The 7,521-nt window shown below is 27.5% G+C and overlaps 1 long non-coding RNA gene across 2 annotated transcripts; it reads left to right on the top strand.

Annotated features, from left to right (window-relative positions):
* The first annotated feature begins 3,824 nt into the window (after positions 1 to 3,824).
* Positions 3,825 to 7,521, top strand: LOC101507114 (uncharacterized). Of its 2 annotated transcripts, XR_012163071.1 has the most exons (3): positions 3,835 to 4,005; positions 6,200 to 6,691; positions 7,492 to 7,521. It is a non-coding gene; the product is annotated as an uncharacterized lncRNA (long non-coding RNA). The 2 variants fall into 2 exon arrangements; XR_012163070.1 differs by lacking the exon at positions 7,492 to 7,521 and having other exon boundaries at positions 3,825 to 4,005; positions 6,200 to 6,701.

The raw sequence follows: 7,521 nt of genomic DNA on the forward strand, positions 1-7,521 counted from the left end.
AGAGAATATTTCTCAATGATATGACAATGTAAAACATGTATTTGAAATATGAATGTATGACTTTGAATAATTTACAAAATATTTCATAAAGTTGTTATAAGATTTTTTTGTTAAACTTGAGACTAGGAAGTATTTATACTCCTAAGACATCACTTCAGATCAATGGCAATCGTTCCCAGAGGATTAATGAACATATGCAATGATCCAGATTGAATCAGAATTGAAAAATTGCATTGCTTCGCAGTTGTATTTGGCTACAGCCTAAGTATAGTCGAATACACTTCTGTAACGTTCAAATTTTTCAAACAATTTGTGCTTGTATTCGAATGCAGATCCATGTAGCTGGCTACATCATGCTGTAACAAATTCTTTGTTGGACATTTATTCAAGATGTAGGCAGCAGTTGATGCAGCCTCCCCCCAGAATTTGTGTGGCAATTCTTTTCCCTTCGACATATTTCTAGTCATGTATAGGATAGTTATGTTTCTTCTTTCAGTCAGTCCATTATGTTGAGGTGTGTAAGGGGCAGTCACTTCATGTTTCTTCCTCAAACTCATGTGATGTATACTCACCACATCCATTTGTCCTTCACACTTTTACAATTTTTTCACTTTGAATTTCAACTTTCACCTTGAAATTCTTGAACATTTCAAGTGCTTCATCTTTTGTTTTTATCAAATAAATCCACAACATTCTACTAAATTCATCAACAAAAGAAGTACTTACTACCTCCTAATGATGGCACATCAAATGGTCCACATATGTCGCTATGAGCCATTTCAAGATAATCCTTTGCTCTTGCTTGCACTTGTGATTTGAAGAAGTTCCTTGATTGTTTTCCTGCCATACACACATCACAAACCTTCTCAGGAGCATCAATCATAGGAATTCCACTGATCATCTTCTTGGTTCCTAGCTGCTGCAATCTCTTGAAATTCAAATGGTCAAACCTTGAATGCCACAACCAGTTTTCATCAACTAAGCTTACTACCTTCATCCATTGGATGTCTGTAACTTGTATGTTAATAACAAAGGTTCTATTATTTGAGAGAAGAACCTTCAATATCATCTTCTTTTGTCCATCATACGCTTCTAGTGCATCATTCTTCATAATTAGCTGAAATCCTTTCTGAATCAGCTAGCCTATGCTTAATAAGTTGTTTCTCATCCCTGGCACATACAACACATTCTCAATCACCATTTTCTTGCCATTTCTTCTTTTGATCACCATGTTGCCAACACCTTCAGCTTCCAAGGTTCTTTCATCAGCAAACCTGATATTGCTTCTTCTTGATGTATCAGTATCCATCATCCATTCTTTGTGACCTATAATGTGATTGGAGCATCCAATATCAAGGAACCAAAATTGGTATTGATAAGGTTCTTCATTCGTGGTAGCCATCTACAAGACTGTGTCTGAATCTGAATCATCCTCTTATGCATAACATGCCTCATCCTCTTCCTTTTTCTTATGTTTTCCTTTCCAGCCCAGAAGACTCAGACCTATCCTCAAACTTCTTGAATTTATTCTTCTTCCACATCTTTTTCTGATCTCCTTTCTTATGAACTTGTGTTGCGAGTGCTTGATTCCCATACTTCACTGCATTCCTTTCATCCATTCTCAATTCTCTTGCTTCTAATGTTTCCTTCAATTCTTCAAGACATCAATGTTAAAATGTCTTTGGATTCTTCAATGGCACACACAATGTAATCAAATATGGGATGTGTCAGCTTATCACCACATCCAGCCATATGATTTGTGATTGTTCTTAATCTTGAAATCATATATGACACCTTTTCTTGTTCCTTCATCTGCTGCAGCTCGAACTTCCTTTGTAAGGTCCATAACTTCACCTTATTTACCTTGGTTCCTCCTGAATAACACTTCTTAAGAATGTATCAGGCTTCTTTTGGACTTTTTGCATCAGATATCTTGTCAAATTTGGTTGTATCAAGGCATTGATGAAGGACGAATGTAGCTTTACAATCTTTCTTCTTGTTTTATTTAAAACTTGATCTCTACTCCTCTGTTGGATAGCTCCCAGATCCTCAAAACCATTTTCTATGATTTCTAACACTTCTTGAAATCCAAACAATGCTTGAATTTGCATTCTCCATCTATCCCAATATCTTCCATCAAAGTGTGGTATATGGGCAGGAAAATTTCCATCATTTGCACATGAACTCATCCTCACTTCACTCATGTTTTAATCATCACACTCCACTTGTGTTTACCTCTTTGATTTGGATCAATTCTTAAGGCTCTGGATACCAATTGTTAGCTTTCAAGTTGTTGCTTCAAGTGCAAGTAACAGAAAAATACACGAGTATTTGAATTGTAGGACTTGATTTATTGAATGAATAGAGTGTGCTATTTCTACATGGTTTATTCCTATTCATTCTAATTGTCATCTAACTAACTAACTAATTGAGTGATTAGTTAGTTAGTTATTACATACAACTAATGCTTTACTTGAATTACGAGTTACCTAACATTCTTGACGCTATAGTAAACTTATTAGTTACTATTCCAAAGTGTGGAGCACCACATATACCATTAACAAGCACAAACACATATTACCGACGAGATTAATCGATTAGATTTTATAGGCTTTGATGTTTTGGCCAGCAGTACTAATTTTGTTTACAATTAGAGTTGGTTTGAGGATAAAGTTACTAAAGCAACTGTTTTAAATCTCTATGGAAAATAAACTTTTTATTTAATCAAAAGGCCTCAAAAAGAAATTTACATAATAAAAAGTCTCAAATTTTAATATTTTAAAATTAAAACATATAAATCTTTTTTAAATTTAATATTGTCTCAACAATATTAAATCAATTGAAAAAGAAATATTAGATAACATTAGTTATATTAATTTAGTGATTTCATGTCAAAATTTAGAAAATTTATTTTAAATCTTATATTAAAATTCACTTTAGGCATCCAAATAAATTAGACCGACCCTATTTGCAAATACACATCATTTACTTCATTTTAAATATAAAATCAATTAAATTTATCATTTTCTCGCAAAAGTATGGAAGACGGAGGCATTTATTTTTTTAGAGTACAAGTTTAAATGGGAAGTAAAGTAAGAAAGGTGCCACCGAAAAGTATAAAATAAAGCAAATCATGGTACAATGCCGCCTATTCATACTGCCACGAAGATAATAATATTATTGTTATCATAGATTAATGATATTACGGGAAACACGTAAGAAAAAAAAAGGGTTAGATACTTTTTTAATTTTTTAATTTTTTATTATTAAAAAAAATCTTTTTAACATTTAGTCCCATAATATTCTTCGTGAACTGTTGAAACACTCCCAGACCAATTATGCACAATTTTTTTTTTATAAGCAACAATCATATACACCATTATTAAGAACAAAGAAAAAAAAGAAGCCTGTACGATTACTAAGGTTTTGAGTTCGAGAATTTTTTTATTCTTTAAATTAAGATAGTTTGTAATCTTTTAAACCGTAGATTCCATTATTTATTCTTATTTTAATTATGAAAAAAAAAGTAAATTAATAAGGAGAGATTAAACTTAAATAAGAAGTTATATTTTCTTCCCAAAAAAATAACCATGAAAAAGCGTGTATTTCATGAGTTTTGTGGAAAGTAAGAGATAATATACTTTACTTGTATAATATATATAGAAGCAAACTTTTTAGAATATTTTTTTTTCTTTTTTACTTTAATTATGTGCTTCTTTAAAGAAAATTATGTGCTTATGTGTTTCTAAAGCATGTTCGGAATAAATTTCTTTTGATATTCTCATATCCTTCAAATTCACTGAAATATTCGAGATTGGTATAAAACAGGAAATTCAACTACATTTGAAGAATAACATAGGGGATAAACTACATTTGAAGTTCAACTACATTCTCTTTTCAAAGTCACATTGTCTCTTCATCCTTCAATTCAATTTTCACCTTTGAAGACAATCATGACTCATATTGAAGAAGGAGATTATGCCAACACAGACACCACGGAACTCGGTAAAGAATTCTTTTTCACGACTAATTAAAAATAGTCACTAGTAAAATGAGTTAGAAAATTTATATCTAACTTCATCCCTAACTGTTAGAATCCATAAAATTGGAGAATAATTTCATTTTTAGCCCTTCTATTGAAAATAGTAATTCTTTTATTTATTAATGATTATATAATTTTGTCTCTTTAAATATTTTAAAATTTTCAAAATTATAGACTAATTTCATTGACCAACATGTGGTTGGTTTGAGTTGTAAGGAGCTCGACTGTAATCTTAAATAAATAGTTAGAGATTGAATCTTCAATTTGTACACTCGAACAAAATGCAGTTGAGAAAAAATAACATACTTTATATACCTAATAAATTCTCAACGAAGATTAATCAATATTGAACTAAGATGAATATACTTCATACCTATAATTAATATGATTATACTTCATACTATAATTTCATTTTTTGAGTGTTAAATTTATGTTGGAAATTCATGTTTCCTATTAATAAATTGCAACCAATTACTTTTTAAGACTTAACTCAACTAACAATACTAATATTGTTAGACAAGACATTTTCTAAAATAGCGAGAAAGGTCTTCTTATATTGATGGGTAGTTTTGGCTACCCCAATTTCTTTGTTTTGTTTTAGTAAGTAAGTACTCCATCTAGTCTTGAATATAAGAAAGTTTGGTTGATAAAAGTTGATGTATTTAGTCCAAATTTTAGACTACATACAACATTTTTTGTTGACTCAATTTCTTTTATATTTGAGATTAGGGGAAGTATATCTTTATGTTTAGCTACCCTAATCATATATAAATTTAAATGCAATTTTGATTCATTTATTTTGTCTAAAAATAACTTTTAACCATCTCATTTCTAAAACTGGTTTTTTGATCTCTCTATTAACTAATTCTTAGGATTTTTTTTATCCCTCCACTATTTTTGATGATGTGAAACTTAGATGACATCGGTGAGTTAGATAAAATGTTTTCTATGTCATTATTAATTATATTTATATATTAAAATATTAAAAATTATTTTATTTTATTTTCTTTATATATTAAAGTATTTAAAATTTATTTCTTTTATTCAAATTTTTTAATCATATAAATTTAAAATATTTATATAAATTATTTAAAATTTAGTTAATTTTATATAAAATATTTTAATAATATTTTTCATATTCAAATTTGTTAAATTTTTAATATTTATTTTATTTATATATAAAGATATAAAACAATAAATTTATTTTATTTATAAATTAAAATATATAAAAATTAAAATTAAAATATATTTATTTTATCCAACTATAATTTAAAATTTTAAAATATTTATATAAAATATTTTAAATTTATTTATTCTATTTTTAATAATAAATAATAAAATCAATTACAATAATAATAATATATTAATTATTTTATCCAAGTCATGTCATTAATAAGAGTGCCACATAATAAAAAATAAAAATGGTGGAGACAAAAAAAAAACAAAGAATTTGGTAATAGGGAGACAAAAAACTAAATTTTGAAATAGATGAACTAAAACTTCATTTTTAACAAAATAGGTAGACTCATTTAAGCCTACTATGTATTTAGCTACCCCAAATATAAATTTATTGGTCCAAAGAAATACAACAAGAATAATTAATTTGTTGATTTATTATTAACCAAACAGATAATACATATAACCTATTTTATAATGAAATTATTAAAATTATAGAGAAAAGAAAATATTACTTTTTAGAAATTGGAGAAAGGAATGGAAAACATTACATTGAAAGACATATTATGATTATGCTTAGCCCATAATTAATTATATATGGATGGATTTAAGTTCTTGAAATACGGTCGAATTCAATATTTCTAAATAGTTAATTTTTAGTTTTTATTTCCTGTTTCGTATATAATTTACATTTTATATAAGTATTAATTTTGATTTTTTTTATTGTTTAAGTAGTTTTTTTTGTGAATTTTAATATAATTGTGAATGTTTTTATTTATCAATTAAGTTTAATATATTAACTTTGATTTTTTTGTATTTGATCACTCTATAAAATTTGTCCTAACTTCACCATTATTCTAAGGTGATTTGAATTTAAACTTGAGATTTTTACGAATTTATCAGTATTATTTACATCAACGGACCAAAATAAAATTATAACCAATTAATTAACTCTATTTGAATATGTGTGTCAATATCTAGAGGTGAAGTTTTGTTGGCAGACACTACAAGGAAATAGGAAAGAAGTTGAGAAACTATACGAATTAGATGTAAAATTCAGCACAATAAACATTAACGAAAGTAGAGGGACAGCACTCCACGTGGCAGTAAACGAAGGCAATCAAAGTGTTGTTGGAAGACTTGTTAATTCAATATTATTTTATGGAAATGTGGTAGCACTTAAAACGAAGAATGAGAAAGGGGACACACCTTTGCACCTTGCAGCATCACAAGGGTTTCAAGAAATTTGTGAGTGTATAATTGGAAAAAATGGTGAAAGGACCTATTTGAATTACATTCATAATGAGAAAGGAGAGACGCCTTTGTTTCTTGCTTTACTTTCTTGGCAAAAATAAACATTTTTGTATTTGTTCTCTTTTTATGAGATTAATTGTGATGAAGAAAAATTGAAAGTTCTTATTAGGAGCAATGGAGATAGTATCTTTCACTGCGCCATTCAAAATGAATTTTTCGGTAAGATACATATTATGAGTTTGAATATTATTGATTGATATAAAATACAACAATGATAGAGTCTTTTAGATTAAAGAGTGAAATCAATTTTTCAAAATATAATTGTTTCTATAATTGTTGTATTGTACATTGGCTATAGAAAATTTACATACTATGAATTTCTATATGAGCATTTTAATGTGCAATATTCTAGATGGTATGAATATTTAAAATTCACTTTCTTTACTCACTATTTTTATTTGAAGAATGAGAAATTATTAATAATAATTTAATATTAATAAGTTTTACAACTATTTAATACAAGATTCAAATCATATTCTTTAAAATTATAATGTGAATCTTTTACAGCCGACAACAATAGGACTAATAATTACCCACTTTTTTTTTTGTACAACTTAATGATCCACTTTATTATTGGAAAAACGAAAAAGAACCAAAAAAAAAAAAAGTAATGTTTCCAAAACAACCTCTAACGGTCTTATTAATGTGAAAATGAAAAGATTACTATTTCCGAACAAAAATGCAACCTTGTCATAACAACTTAAAATCAATGTTTTATACTCCTCTCCTTCCCTAAAGAAATTTTATTGTTTATTGTTATTAATTTTAGTCTCTAATTTTATTTTTTCTAGTGAAAAATAACTTTCAACTATGGTATAGTAGTTACCTTAGACACATTAAGTAAATCCATTAAAAAAAAACAATTAATAATGATCCTTAATTCTTTATCATGTACTACAACATTGGACATTTTAGAAAAACATTTGCTAAATTACTAATATTTGTAATTACTGCAACAGATTTGGCTCTTATAATAATAGATAAATTCC

This window comes from Cicer arietinum, chromosome 5, assembly GCF_000331145.2.
Source record: "Cicer arietinum cultivar CDC Frontier isolate Library 1 chromosome 5, Cicar.CDCFrontier_v2.0, whole genome shotgun sequence".
Taxonomy (NCBI): Eukaryota; Viridiplantae; Streptophyta; class Magnoliopsida; order Fabales; family Fabaceae; genus Cicer; species Cicer arietinum.